Genomic DNA, 16508 nt, shown 5'->3' with positions numbered 1-16508 from the left:
AGCACCGCTGCACTGGGACCTTCATCTCAAGTACCGCTGCACTGGGTCCTTCATCTCAAGTACCGCTGGCCCATGAGCGGCAGGGGCTGGCCCGCATCTGTGTCGGGCAGGGCTGCACGAAGCACTCTGGGCACCAGGCCCCCTCCAGAACCAGTGGAGACTGTTATCCACTTGTGAGACTGTGGCTTTGCACTCCCCAGGATGTAACAGTGGGCAGCCCACCCACTGTCTGGACTTGTGAGACTGTGGCTTTGCACTCCCCAGGATTGAACAGTGGGCAGCCCACCCACTGTCTGGACTTGTGAGACATGTGGCTTTGCACTCCCCAGGATTGAACAGTAGGCAGCCCACCCACTGTCTGGACTTGTGAGACTGTGGCTTTGCACTCCCCAGGATTGAACAGTGGCCATGGAGGCCCCTCGTGGATCTGGCGTCGTGCACTCATCTGGCTGAGGTCCCCCCCCCTACCCTTCCCCCTGAGGTGCCTGTAGTTTTGCTATCTGATGCCCCTGCAGTGTTCTCTCCGTTGGAGTCAGGTATCCTATGTGGGCTTTGCCCATGTGATTTGGGCCCAGTGGTCCACGAACAATGCCTGCTACAATGCTCGGACTTGTACATTTATGTATATAAGAGTTTTTGATGTGTATATATATTTTTTGGGCAGTAATACAATATATTCCAATGTTTAGAATCATTTCCTTTTGTATTTGCATTCTTCCGGGGGGTTTGGGGGGTGTCACTCTGATGTGTTGCTATGCATTGATGTGTGTGTTGTAGTGGGTGAGGGTGAGGGTGGGTGTGTCGCATATGTGTGTACCTGTAATAATTTCCCCTCCCCCCTCCCCTGTGTCGTAGGTGCAGTACTCACCGTTGTCTTCTGCGCCGGCGTTCGTGCTCCTGGTAGAGGAGCAGGAACACTATCGCTGGGAGTACGTGGAGTTCGGGTTCCATGCTGTCCTGATTCCTCGTGGGCTGTATGGAGGTGAGCGTTTTCCCTTCGAAATGGCTGTTTCTGCCGTGTTTTTATCTGCGGGGCTACCGCCCCGGAAAAGGTGGCGGATTGGTAGGTTGTGATACAGTGGCCGGTACATTGTCTCCAGCCTGTCTGTTGGCGGTGACCGCTGCGCTGTTTGTTTGTTTGTACCGCCGTGGCGGGCGGTGTGTTGATGTGGCGGTCGCTGTTGGCGGTTTCCGCCAGAGTCGGAATTCCATTTTTTTTCCCGCCAGCCTGCAGTTTGGCCGCCGCTTTAACACCGACCGCCAGGGTGGGAATGACCCCCTTATTCTTTTTAAAATTCATATCTTGACTTGTGTATGTTGGATTTTTGTTGTTTTGGTCTTGTTTTGTTTAGATAAATATTATCTATTTTTCTAAACTTGTGTTGTGTCATTTTGTGGTATTTTCACTGAGTTACTGTGTGTGTTGGTACAAATACTTTACACATTGCTTCTGAAATTAAGCCTGCCTGCTCATGCCAAGCTACCAAGGGGATGAGCAGGGGTTAACTGAGGGTGATTCTCCTTTACCCTGACTAGAGTGAGGCTTGCTTGGACAGGGGGTAACCTGACTGCCAACCAAAGACCCCATTTCTAACACTGCGTGTTAGTGAATGGGTGTATGTGGGGTGCATGTGGGTGTGTGTGCGTGTATGCGGGGAAGGTTTGGGGGTATTGTCTTTGAAGGGGTAGAGGAGGCGGGTGCTGTCTTGAAAGGCGGGGTTGAGTGTGGGGATGTTGTCTTGGAAGTGGAGGGGTGGGGGGAGTCATCTGCCGGCGACAGGAAAGGAATTTCCTGTCGCCGGCAGCCTTTCCAGCAGCGTTTTCGAGGAGACGCTACTGCCGCGGAAACCCTTGCAGACAGGTAACTCCTAATACCGCCAGCGACCTTCAGTGGACATCTGGCCCAGAAGTGCTGTCCTTCTGCCCAGCTGTCCTACCATCCTGGTGGTACCAGTGGGGAAGTGGTGGTTTGGCAGAGGCCAAACCACCACACTCATAATGTGGCAGTTTTCACTGCTGGCCCGTCGGCGGTGAGACAGCCATCGCAGCCCTGGTAGTCTTCCGACCGCCGGGGTCAAAATGGTCATGTAAGTCTCTCACTACCAACATTATTATTTGCACTGGACAGACCTAAAACATTCAATATTATCATAAAGGGACTATGTTGGTTGAGAAGGAACTCGGTTACAATGGTAATGGAATTCTCTCCCTGCCAACAAAACGGTCTGGTCGATGTAGAGTCGAGCGGACCATAGGTTTGACAACAGAGGCAACTACTCCATTTTAGATTTACATGGTCGGACAAACAACTAATTTCCAATTCGATTTCCAATGCCTCTCGAAACCAGAAAAAAAGAACTGTTGGTAAGGGACTTTGAAAAGTGGTCAGTGGTCCCCCACTCGCCATGAAAGGAAACTTCCATGGCGAGGATGTCATTGTGTTTTTTTAATTTTCAAAAATGAAGTCCTTTGTTGTTGTTGTTTTTTTTTTTATAAAAAAAAGTTATTCGTTTGAAATACGGCTCATCAGCAGTCCATCAAACTTAAAATGCATTTCCTGCTACCACTGTGATGCAGCTTTCTAAACATAAAAGAGATATAGGGAGGGGCAGCAGACATCTCTAAATACAAGGAGAGTAGTACTCTTGCTGTGACAGGAGTAAAGAAATCTGCCATGGTGATAGTACATATTCCAGCAGCCACAACCTAAGTCAGCCCCTAATTCTCAGTTGGAGACACAACATTTAACCAAGGATGTTTCCAAAATAGGCTCTTTAAGGATTGAACTTGTGACTTTATGTCATTGTCCTGCTCGTCTATCATCCAGAATGATCTCTTTTTGCAGAAAGCACCACTATCTCACTTGATATGGCTGACTCTGCAATTTCCTTTTCTTGTCCCTTTTCTCCTTTTTTTTCTTAAACCGCTGCCTTGCCATGTACATGACTCTCCTAGGTGCATCAGTTCCTTATGAACATCCTGCACCCTGTTGCCTGGGCTGTGCAGGCCCTCCTTTAGCCACTGTCTAACACAACTTCCAGCCTGTCACCTCTTTTTGTAGGTATGGGGAAGTACTTCTCTCACCCACTGTTTTGTTGACTTAACTCCTTTCCATGGGTGGTGATTGGGGCAGTACAGAGATGCTGTTTCTGGTGCTTTCGAAGTTGAGGGTGCTCCAGAGGACAAGTTCAAATTCTCGGTCCCCTGAGGATCACAAGTGAAGCAGGCGATTTTCCACACTTCTAAGTTGAAATTGTAGTGAGACGCCTGATCATGCAGTGGTCCCCCAGAGGAACTGAACAAAAGAAGGTTATTTCTAAAAGAGGAGGATTGTACTAGAGATTTTTGTGACCTGCTAAATGCACCGTCCCTAGGATCCCCATGTGAGCAGAATTCAAGCCGTACTTTGACGAGAGATGATTGCTCAATTTCAGCAAGTCTGTTTTGAGTGATAATCTCAGAGTTCTGCTCCTTGGGTCCAATACCAGCACACTGAACCTGCAGGTAGTGGCGTCTGGCTCCTAGGCTTCACAAGCATTTTCTTCAGCCTTCTTGAATCCTCTATCACCACTGCTTCTTCTTTCTTAAATCAGCAGCTCTAGGGGTGTGGGATTTCCTTTCAGCCCCGCCCATGTGATCTCCTACCCTAGGGTTCTTCTGCAGGAGCACTCCAATGGTCTCTCATGGTAGACCACCCTTTCTGCCTTCAGTCTCATGTCACTGAGGCATGCAGCTTTTGCAGCAGGACTATGGGCAACAGCTTAGTGTACGAGGTGCCTACTTCAGAAGGCACAATACCAGAATCAATCCAAAATGTATTCAAAGACCCCCATCTATCGGGGACCTTAGAAAGCCCACTCACCACTGGGCCTGGCAGTTTGTGAAGGAGCTCATGACACTAGCCCAGGAGAGAGTTAACAAAGTCCTGGAACTCAAGTAATGAATGGTTGCAATCCAAAGGTTTCTGATTGGGTCACATTCTAGCTTGTCTATCCTCCGTTCTCAGCTCCAGCTGCCTGTGCAGGGGCTTACTAAACAAGGTGGAGATTTTGGTGATTGGTGAAGCATCTATCCAATCCTGTGGGCACATTATTGTTACCCGCTAAAAGACATTGAAGAAAAAATGCAACTACCTGTCCAACCCCTGTTCAGCATGCTGAGGAGAATTTTTCATCCGAACAGCACTATCCAAACCAGCAAACAAACAGCCTCTCTATTTGTATCCATCCACCTTGGTTTAGCTGTTTCCCTTCAAAATCATCAAAAGGACCAACTGTTGGGCAACAGGGGCAGAAGTCAGACCCTTCATCTTTGTGTGAGCTAAGAGCTTCCTCTCCAGTAAATAGGAGGTAGTCTCTGTTGGTGACTATGAAGAGTCCATCCGCACCCCTTTCCTCCAACAAGAGATTCTTAAACCCCCAGAATGGGCCTAGTACAACACTGTAATTACCTCGCTCAGCCAGCTGGTTGAATGACAATGTTAATGCCTTCCAGAGTTAAATCAGCCATCTGGTGCAGTTCATTTTATATTCCACATTCCACCCTGCTCAACTATGCCACCACAGACATCTGGTGCCCCCAATCCAGCTGCAGAACTCCACCAAGATTAAAGGCAATACTCTTGGCCACTGCTACCACTTTTAGTCACCGCCGGGCATGCACAGCTGTTGATGCCTTTACCGAGCAGTATACTCTGCTCTGCCCACAGCTAATGCCCCCTCCATCACCAGCCTGACTGCAATCCAGTTGGTTTGGTGACTCAGCTGTGACGCAAAGCCTGCCCTCCAACTCCGCCACTGCCGGGTGCAGATCTTGCATGCCACCACTCCTATCTTCTTAGGATTAGGTGTACAGATGTAGGGTGTTTGGCTGCCAAATGTTCTTGTTGGCAGCCTCGTAGCAGAACATGGGAGCCAAGATTCAGACCTCTGCCCCTTACTTTCAGATGATTGCAGTTGAGAGAGAATGATGATAGATGCTTAGGCTGCGGGATAAGAGCTCTGCTGTTAAGCAGCAATCTTGGAAGTTTGGCCATTCCCCAGTAAGGCACAATTTACTTCTTTAAAATGCCCTGTCAAGGCGAACTCCTGGAAAAGCAAATTGCCATAGGAATCTGGCCGAAGCTTAGAACTACACTTCATGGAATTGGGCAAAATCGAAAACTTGTTCAATAACTGCATCGAGTCATAAATCCATCTTTTGCCAGTCCCTCTGGTTTAATGGAATAAATCGTAACTTTAATTTAATTTATGTCTGCCGGTACATATGCCATTACCTCATAAGTCTCGCTGAATTATCACAAATGGCACTTTTAACCTGTATCTCCAGGAAATTATCCTTCTTTGAATTACTATGCCTAGTCTTCGGAGACTACTTTAGCTAGCTTCACTCTTTTTTTTCTCAGAAAAGTAGATATAATGCACCATGCTATCACGAGCAGAATCAAAGTCTATTTGCAGCTGCTTTTCCTGGAAAAAACTAACATTTCATACCATTTTAACAACAGTCACTTATGAACATTAGCATTCGTGTATCTTTGACAATTAGACTGAAGTGATAAAAGACGACATTGTGCTGCAGGGGAGGATAAATTCAATATTCATACCAGCTGACGGAAAACGTTATTCGGTGTCACTCCTTTATTGTAAATCAGTAACCCAACGTTCAACAACCTTACCAGGTGCCCCTGTATCGCGTTCACCATGTGTTTTCAATATCCTGAATCCCTGTCCTTTTTCATAAATTGTAATTAGTGCTGTGCGAAGTTGTGAAGTCCAAGCCTGGAAAATCATTTTTTTTTTTTTTAAGTTTTCCAGCTCTGCTGCCCGTAAAGCCAACAACGTTTTTTTTATTTTTATTATTATTATTTTAAAAACAATAGAAAAAAGGCATCCCTGGGATGCAGCGGTGCCTTCACTGTTGCGATGCAGCACAATGAGTACCTCCTGCTGCTTATTTTGTCTCCTCAGTTCTAAAATTCCAGAAGTCCCAAGGCAGGACTTTCATGATTTGCAAAAGTAGATAATGTGGCTGAGTGGCTATGTTATGCTAATGTGATTTGTAACGCACATGGCTTCCCAGCGCTAGTGAATATGGCTACTCTAGTACAGCAAACAGAAACATTTAGAATTAGAAAAGCCATGTCTAAAAACTTATTCCATAATTTGGGTGTCAGAACCTAAAAAAAAAAAAACCTCACCCCCCCAATGGTCTGAAATCCGATAGACTAGCCAGCTTCAGCTTAGAACAGTGGTCTCCAAACCTTTTAATGTTGTGCCCCCCCAGTTGAAAAATAAAAATCATTGAGCCCCCCTCAGATGTTTTCACAAATATTTTATAAAGATGGCAATGTTTAAATTTGTCTAGACGTATTTAAACACTGCAGTTACGTAGTGTAACCTTTTTAAAAATGCAAGAACATGTGTCTGCTTAAAACAGAACACTGTTATCTGTGTATAGCTTCTTTTGTCCAGAGCCTGGAGCACCCTAGGATCACTTGAGGACCCCCTAGCGGGGCCCGCCCCCCAGTTTGAAGACCTCTGGCAGAAGATCTTACAGTGCTGAGCTGCCAGTATGGCTGAACAAGATGCCTGAGGTAGCTAGGTGTAACATTCGTAAGGGCCTGGTAGGTGAAGCAGAATGTTTTGAAATGTATACGTTTAGCAGTCAGCAGCCAATGTAGTTCCCGTGGCTGAGATGAAACGGATTGATGCTTGAGAATGTGGCCAAGAAGTCATGCTGCTGCGGTCAGAATTATTTTAAGTCTTCATATATGCCTGAATAATGCTTAAATATGAGCTGTTGTTATAGTTTAAGAGCAATATTATTACAGTGTGGGATAAAGATTTTTAGTTGGAATTCAGGAGGTCCGACAGTATTTTCTCCCACCACCTTAAGATACCAAAACAACACTTATCTGGTGGTTATGTGTTTAATTATTGCAGATTTTTTACTGCCGATTTTGGGGGCAGGAAGGGAGCCCAGAGAATCAGACCACCATTGAGGACGCCAAAGACTGGTCTGGCTCCCACCCACCCTCATTTCAGTTTTAGTGCCACTAAGATTCAGGCAGTTGAGGCCCATCCTCTCTTCCAGCGCTGACAGGCAGTTCCTGAATTGTGAAGGATTACTGCTTGAGTTAATAAACCACGTTATGTTTCCAAGCCTGCATAAACTTTGAGGACATTGAAAGATCGAGAAGATGAACCATAGTGGAGTAGATGATAAGGACTCCATTTTTTTATGCAGTGGGTGGACCAGGGTCTAGAGAGGAACGTGATTTGATGGCATTTATGAAGCCATCAAATTCCTCCAAGAGAATCGGACTGAAGGATGACAAACAGTGTCCAATATTGTTTCCATGCCAGCCAGTGGGAGGAGCAAAAACGTTCTTATTATGAAAAACTCCAGAAATCGTGGGATTATACCATGTCGTAAAATTGTGCTGCTGTTCATGGCTAAATTATTGCACTGGAGCGAAGAATGTGAAGAGGTAGAATGCAAAGGGCTGTTGTTCGTAGTAATAGTATTTTTCACGCTATTTTTTGTTGCACGAAATGCGTCCTGACATTAAAAATTAATGCGAGGATGCACATTGCTCTACGATATAGTGCTAAATAACAGATTTGCATTTTACATAATTACGTGTAATTTCGTGTAAAGTTCCTGGAATTTTGCAGAACAAATTAGGCGAATTTCGCATATTCCTAATGGGGTCCCGTGTGAGGGACAAGACTGGCATTGGAGGCATGAATGTTTGAGGCGGTGAGTCCTCAAGAAAGATCGAGTAGGATTGGAAGGAAAACATTTCCGAGGGATGGGTTTGTTTGATGTGCGTTGAACGAGCAGATAATCTCTGACAGGCTGTTACAGCATGTGCTCGGGTGGATGGCTTCCTAGCAGGACCGTCTGTCTGCTGCTCACAGGGCACAGAATATATATAGATATTTTTATAAAATGCAATAGCTACGTGTGTCATGTGGGGCCGCAGTTAAAAAATGCACACAATATGGCAAGCTGTTAGACTTTGCAAGTTCACACACGCTCATTAGTTTGTTAACTTTCAAAGTTTTCACTACCCTTGAAATACGGGCCCCTTCATGTTAGCATGTTTGCAGGTCAAAGAACTGCAAGTGGGAAATCATGTGAATAAATCAGGTAGGGCGGACATTCAAGTTACACCTTCTGCTTGCCTTCGGCTGGTTTTAGATCTGCTTTTGGAAAGCAGGTGGCTGGCTGCACCAGAGTTTCCTTCAAAAGAGTTTACTATCCCTCAGCTCCATATCTGGTCTCGACTAGCGCCAGTATTCTATCCTGTTAGTTCTAGTGGAGTGGCGGGAATCTAGCAATGTCAATAAATCTGTGTATTCTAGACAGCTGCCTGGGATATTGACGGGAAGTACTTGGCAGACTGCTTCTGGAAACACTGAGGCCCAGATTTAAGAAGCTCTAGAGCCACGGTGGTGTAATGCATGCATTGTGTCACTTTGCAACACCTTGCGCCACATTATGCCTGCGCCAGGCATAATGTATGCAACAGGGGTGTTCCCCCATTGGGGGAGGGCGGGAAATGGCTTAATGTAATCTAAAAAATATTTATTTGCACCTTTTTTAGAAGCATTTTTTAACACCTTCTCTGAGCAGGCATTAAAAGGAGGCACACCATTTATTATAATGAACTTCTATGTACTTTGCAGGACTAGTGCCAAAATCTTTGGCGCTAGTCCTGCAAAGTACATCAATAGGGTCACAAACATTAATGCTATTGCCCTTATCCTGCGCCATGGTGCGCTTTATATAAAATACAGTGCACGCATGATGGCCGTAGGGCAGTGGTAAGTAGTGGGCGCTGCATTGGTTGCAGTGCCACTTTTCTTAAATATGCCCCAAAAGGCCTGATTTACAAGGCCCTACTGCCACCGGAGAATCACTTGTGGCAACGCTCCGGTGACGCTATTCACTGCATCATATATACAAGGAGGCGTTAAGCCACATAAATACAAGGAGGCATTAAGCCACTTTTTGTGGCTTAACGCCTCCTTTTAAATATGGGCCCCTCTGGCACTGGTTTCTGCAGTAGAGGGGTGTGCAATGGGTGTTGCTGTGGGCGTTCCACCGCAACATCCATTGCTTTTGATGCTGCCCCAGATTTATGAGAAATATTAAATCTGTGGCAGCTCCAAAAACTAACACCACCCCAGGGGTGGCATTGACATTAGCATGGCACAACCAGGAGGAATACCCTTTTTCCTCCTCGTTTTTGCTTTTTCTATGTGTGCTGCATTCTGCATTCTGCAGCACGCATAGAAAGAGCAAAAGGCTATGAATCATTGGTTATGTGCAGGAAGGTGTCTCTTCCTGCAAATAAACAATCATAAAAAAATGACAATTTGGTACTTCTATATGTGCTGTATCCTGCAGCACACATAGAAGTGCCAAATCACCATTGTAGATTGTTTATATGTAGGAAGGGACACCTTTCTACACCAAAGCAATCACACCCCTCAACACAGACACGCTTGCACTGTGGTGCAAGGATGCCGGTGTTGGCAGCTAAATTTAGTGCATGGGGAAACATAGGGGTGCGCTGTTTTTTGTAAATACGGGGCATCCCCATGTTTCAAAAGTGGCGCAGTGCGGCCCTGCAAATTTTGTTGCAGAACTGAGCAGCACCACTTTTTTGTAAATCTGGGCCCAAGGGGCATATTTACAAGCCCCTTGCGCCTCCTTGTGCCACACTAGTGTCAATTTTTTATGCTAATGTGGTGTTAGCATAAAAACACCACATTAGCATCATATTTACAAAGTCATCATATTTACAAAGTCGCGCAATGCATGCATTGCACCATTTTGTAACCCCTTGCGCCACTTTATGCCTGCGCCAGGCATAATGTATGCAAGGAAGAGTTCCCACTTTTGGAGGCCCAGAAAAATGGTGCAATGAAATTTACAAGATTTCATTGTGCCATTCTTCCCATCAATTGTAATGCCTGCCCTAGGCAGGCGTTAAAATGACACTCCCATTGTTTCCCCATGAATTGCTGGACTAGCGCCATCATTTTTGGCACTAGTCGACCAATGCGCCAAAATAGCATAGCATTTTTTGACACTATTGTGCTAACGTGCGCCATGGTGCACCATATTGTAAATACAGCGCTACCATGGTGACGTTAGAGGGTGGGGGGGCGCAAGAAAAGTGCTGCAACATAGCTGATGCTCCACTTTCTTGTAAATATGTCCCTAAACTGGGCGTGTTGTAAATTGTCACATCCCCATGGTGCACCTGCCTTCCCTCCCACTTAATCACCATGTGCCTGCTTTCAAATACATCCCTGCATGTCCTCTGCCGCAGCTACAACTTTTTCAGCCTCTTTTTATGAGGTGAGGTGACAGACTTGGCCTCCTCTCCCTCAGCCACAGATCAGAACCGAAAGACCCATCTCTCATCATTAAACTGAACTTAACAAACTCTGTTTTAATTATTGCAGGATCCACACAACTATGAAGCTAGAAGGTGACACATTTTAATGCTCCTATAATGTTACATGCAGATGAATGACAAGCACACATCTTAATTGTTCAAATGACATTGGTAGCAGCGCATCAGCTGTACTTTAATATTAATGCTCTGAGGCCATATGGATAAGCGCCTCAGGGTAGTGAAGGGATTGTTATTCTTAATTCAATCTTTTAAACCCCTACCCTTTACACTGCTGGGCAATTTAGATACACCCCCAGCTTCCACTGCTCCCCATAACGGGGAACGTATCTTCCAAAATATCAGTTGTTTTTTGTATGGCAAAAGCTGACCACTTTGAACGACAGCAGTGTCCGGAAGTCCCAGTCAGGTGCTCAGCTACAAGTTCCTCCACCTGAGTTAACTAATTGAAAGTAATAGGATGAATGAGTGGGTGTGGATGCGATATATAAAGTTTGCTTGCCTCATAGGCCACACACTACACCAAACGGTAGCAACACGATACCTCAGTACCTGGTGCAGGCCTGGCCCGCCTCTTTCACGTCTCAGCCAGCTGTCTGCCAGAAGGCCGCAGAGCAAGAACTGTGCCATCCTCATTGTCGTGAAGTCCCTACACACCCGTTGCTCCCTTCCCCTGGCCAGGGGGCTGAGGCGGTTGCCCGCGAACTCTTCTGAGTCCTCTTTGACCTAGGCTTCGCGATGACACAGCACTTCGACCTGATGGCGCAGAAGATTACTGACTCCTAGCAAGAAGGTATGCTTTAGGTCAGCCGTCTCCTGCAGCTGGAACTGCTCCGCTGATTCTACAGTGTTCTGCGAGACAACTAAATAACTGTTAAAGACAAGGGTCTGGATTGGATCTAAGAACGCTTGCACTAGGGATGCCATGACAACCTTTGCAAGTAAGGCATACAACAAACCTCCTGTAAAAATGTAGAAAAGTATTTTTCGGTTTAAAAAAAGTGTATTTCTTTAACATAGGGAAACATTTCACTTTAGTATATCGGATTCGTGCTTTTAGAAATGTTAATAAGAGTGTTACATTTTAGACATGAATTTTGAAACATTCATGCCTCACTTCACATTGATGAAGATGCCATTAGTTGTCATCAGGAGCCCAGTAGTGTACAGACAGATCAAATCCCACTTCATCCCAAAATAAAACAAAATCATGTAGGTCCACAGTCAGAAGTGGAAAATGATAATCTAAAAATCTTCTCAAGGGAAAGTGCAAATGTTTTGCAGTACTTCTAGTGCCTCACAAACAAAAGGTTTGTGACTGGAAAAAAACATGCCCAGCAGGACAAACAAAATTGCAAAGTTTTAGTTTCTATAGTTAAGTTTTATTTTGCCAACTCTTCTTTTCGAAATTTGCAATTATGTTTTGTTTTGCTTGTGGGCGCCGTTCTCTCCACCCCACTCCACTCTAATGTACCTGTTAGACCTGACAGCCTTAGTGTGGTCACCCTCAACTTTTTGCCTGCCTTCCTCCACTTTTTGACACTGTTTTTGCTGATTTTTTGGACTCTGCGCACTTTACCACTGCAAATCAGTGCTGAAGTACATAGGCTCTCTCCCTTAAAACATGATGACAATGGCTCATATCCAATTGGCTTACCTAATTTACTTATACGTCCCTAGTAAAGTCCACTACACGTGCCCAGGAACTGTAGATGAAAATGCTACTAGTGGGCCTGCAGCACTGATTGTGCACCCCCCATAGCCCCTAAACCATGTCTCAGGTATGCCATTGCAAGGCCTGTGTGTGCAGTTTCAGTGCCAATTCAACTTGGCATAAGTCACCCCTAAGGTAGGCCCTAGGCAAACCCATAGGGCAGGGTGCTATGTAGGGAAAAGCCAGGACATGTACCTGTGTAGTTTATGATTTCTGGTAGTGTAAAACTCCTAATTTGTTTTACACTGCTGTGAAGCCTCCTCCTTTAATAGGCTAACTGTAGGGCTACCCTCACATACTGTTTGAGTGGTAGATTCTGATCTGAAAGGAGTAACAAGGTCATGTTTAGTATGACCAGAATGGTAATACAAAATCCTGCTGACTGGTGAATTTGGATTTAATATTACTATTTCAGAAATGCCACTTTTAGAAAGTGAGCATTTCTCTGCACTTAAATCCTTCTGTGCCTTTCAATCCACATCTGGCTGGGTTAGTTGACAGCCCCCTTGTGCATTTCACTCAGACAACCTCAAACACAGGATGCTCAGTCACACCTGCACACATCTGCATACTGAATGGGTCTTCCTGGGCTGGGAGGGTGGAGGGCCTGACACTTACAAGTCAAAGGACAGTGGCCTGCCCTCACACAATGGACTGCTAAACCCCCTACTGGGACCCTGGCAGACAGGATGGAACTGAAAGGGGACCTTGTGCACTTCTAAGCCATTCTTTAAAGTCTCCCCCACTTCAAAGGCACATTTGGGTATTTAAGAAGGGCCTCTGACCCTACCAACTCAGACACTTCTGGACTTGAACCTGCAACCTGTCAAGAGGAACTGCCTGGCTGCCCAAAGGATTCAACTGACTGCTTTTCTGCAAAGGACTGCTGCCCTGCTGCCTTGCTACCCTCTGGCTCTGCTGAGAAGTGCTCTCCAAGGGCTTGTATTGAGATTCCCTACTGTTTTCTGAAGTCTCAGGGCCAAAAAGACTTAGGTGGTCATTCTGACCCTGGCGGTCTTTGACCGCCAGGGCGGAGGACCGCGGGAGCACCGCCGACAGGCCGGCGGTGCTCCAATGGGGATTCCGACCGCGGCGGTAAAGCCGCGGTCGGACCGGCACCACTGGCGGGGTCCCGCCAGTGTACCGCCGCCCCATTGAATCCTCCGCGGCGGCGCAGCTTGCTGCACCGCCGCGGGGATTCCGACCCCCCCTACCGCCATCCAGATCCCGGCGGTCGGACCGCCGGGATCCGGATGGCGGTAGGGGGGGTCGCGGGGCCCCTGGGGGCCCCTGCAGTGCCCATGCCACTGGCATGGGCATTGCAGGGGCCCCCGTAAGAGGGCCCCTACATGTATTTCACTGTCTGCTGCGCAGACAGTGAAATACGCGACGGGTGCAACTGCACCCGTCGCACAGCTTCCACTCCGCCGGCTCGATTCCGAGCCGGCTTCATCGTGGAAGCCTCTTTCCCGCTGGGCTGGCGGGCGGTCTGAAGGCGACCGCCCGCCAGCCCAGCGGGAAAGTCAGAATTACCGCCGCGGTCTTTCGACCGCGGAACGGTAATCTGACGGCGGGACTTTGGCGGGCGGCCTCCGCCGCCCGCCAAGGTCAGAATGAGGGCCTTAATCTCTGCAATTAACTCCTTGTTCAGTGAAATTTAGACACACAGGATCGACGCAGCCCCTGTGACTTCATCCTGCACTACCAGGATTTCTCTGCATCGTCCCCGGGACGTCCAAATACCCTGCAACCCGAAGAGGATCCAAGTTCAAGTACCGGAAATCGACGCAAGGCCCTGGCTGTGTGAACAATATCAACGCATCATCTGTGTGCGCCCAGAGAAACCGACGCACACCTCCCTGGTTTCCACGCATCTCCTCCTCTGTGATCCCTTGTGGATAATTAAGATGCAAACCAGGTACGTTGTGCTTGCAAGAGACACTTATTGGTTTTAAGAACTTAAGACTCTTTTTATCATTCTCTAAAGTGATATTTCAACGTGTACTTATCAAATCTTGATTGTTTTGACCTTATTTTAGCAAGATAAATAGTCTATATTTTTCTAAACCTGTGTGGTGTATTTTTGTGGTGTTTATACTGGGTTATAAACACCATTGCATGATTTTTTGCACAAATACTTTACACATTGCCTTCTAAGTTAAGCCTGACTGCTCAGTGCCAAGCTACCAGAGGGTGGGTACAGGATAGTTTGGATTGTGTGTGACTTAACCTGACTAGAGTGAGGGCCCTTGCTTGGACAAGGGTAACCAGACTGCCAACCAAAGACCCCATTTCTAACAGTCCCTCACTCCATTCGACTCCAGTCTATCAAAATCTGACCCAATCTAACGCACACCAATCTACCCCACCTCACCCCACTTTACCTCAATCTACTTCACTCAACTCCAGTCTACCCCACTTCACTTCAGTCTATGCCAGCCCTTCCCAATCCAATTCATCTACCCTACTCCACTCCAATCTACCCCACTCCTCCCCAACCTACCTGTCTCCACTCCAACCTACCCCACTCTGCTGCAGTCTACCTCACCCTAGTCTACCCAACTCTATTCTAGTCTATTCCAATCGATTCCCCTCCACTCTTGTCTGGCCCACCCCACTCTATCCCATTCCACATAATTCCAGTACAATCAATACCACATAATTACTATCCACATAATTCCACTGCACACCATGCTGCATAACCCACCTACACAAATCCATACCACACCACACAATTCCACCATACACAATTCCACAATTAATAATTCAAATCCAACCCACATAATTCCAGTCCACATCACATACTTCCACCCCACTCCAAACCAAAACACATGGGTAAAATACAATATAATTTCCAACACCAATAGCTCTAACTCTCACAAATGTGAGACCCATTGTATTGCAAATGCTTGTTTTAAAAAAAAAAAAGAATTCAAAGATTTTTATTATAAACAATATAACGTGGTACATAATCCAAGAGGGATCAAAGTCCCAACATTTGTAAACAGTCATACATAATAGGTCAAGATATATAGGCAATGGGTGGTGCAATGATACATTGACAGTTGCTCTTCGAAACTGTTGCCATGGTGATCACAGTAATTATGCTGGTAAAATAATAGTGACAATCATTAGAGAAAGCGGGAGAGAGAGCAAAGGATGGGAAGGGAAAAAGGAATATATGTCGGGGCTGAGGAACACGCAGTACTTTGTACTATAAGACATCTTTGTGCAGGGGGGAGAGGTGGGGGAAGGAAATAGACCCTTATATGGGATGGTGGGGGCTGGGTTATAGTGTCGTCTATCCCTTCGGGGATGGGGGGGATTCGCTCCTCGCAGTGCTGGTATTCAGCTTGTAGGCTAGTCTCGGCGTCTGCATATGGTGTATTATCAGATTACGGTCAGGCATCTTTATAGTGGGGGGTGGCCTGTCGGGGTAGTAGTATCGTGCGCCTGGCTAGTGGGTTGCCGGGGTAACAGATCAATCTGGGTGTGATGACCTGGGTTCCTTAGTTTCTCTCAGCGGCGCTCATGCTTGCAACTTAACATTCTTATGCCGACTCTGATGTGAGAGTCTGTGATCGCAGGTTACTGAGAAGAGTGTGGGAAGCCTGGGGTACGCCCATGGTGGAGCTGAGGGAGGGAGAAGGGAGGGGGGTAGGCAGAAAAAGAAGAAAGAAGTAAAGGAGAAGGGAAGAAAAAACTAATGGAAAGAGAGAAGGAGAGAGGGGGTAATCTGTCACGGGGAGGACAAGGAGCGGGAGTGGGAGATAGGAAAGGGAAGGGGGGTATGGGAGTGAGAATGTGAGACTGGAGGAGAAGGATGGAGTGGTAAATGATTTCAATAGACCTACGGACATCCCCCAGTGAGGAAGGGAGCCCATACCTGGCCGAACACCTGGGCTTGGTCTTGTAGGTTATAGATGATTCTCTCATGCGTGGCAATGCGAATCATAGCTGTAATCCATTCCTCAGGGGTTGGAGGAGCGGCCGATCGCCAGTGGCGTAGTATGCAGATTTTTGCAGTGGCTAGTGCTGTGTGAAGCAACCTCTTGTGCGGTCTGGCTAGGTCTGGGAGAGAGGTCATATCATGCAGAAGTGTGAGGGAGAGGGGAAGTGGTGCCGGAAGTACCATAGATTCAGCTAGGGTAGAGCTCACCGTATCCCACAGTGGTCGGACCGTTGGGCAATCTATTAGGATATGTTTAAGGTCACAGTATGGTTCTGGGCATCGCCAACATTTTGCGTACGGGAGGAGTCCTGTCCTGTGTAGTTTTACTGGGGACCAGTACCAATCATGTAAGACTTTGAAGAGGCAGAACTTCAGGCATGCCTCTCGGGTGCCTCTGTCGAGGG

The sequence above is a fragment of the Pleurodeles waltl genome, chromosome 3_1 (assembly GCF_031143425.1).
Source record: "Pleurodeles waltl isolate 20211129_DDA chromosome 3_1, aPleWal1.hap1.20221129, whole genome shotgun sequence".
NCBI lineage: Eukaryota > Metazoa > Chordata > Amphibia > Caudata > Salamandridae > Pleurodeles > Pleurodeles waltl.
The sequence above is the reverse complement of the archived record's forward strand: the minus strand, read 5'-3'. Positions refer to the sequence as shown.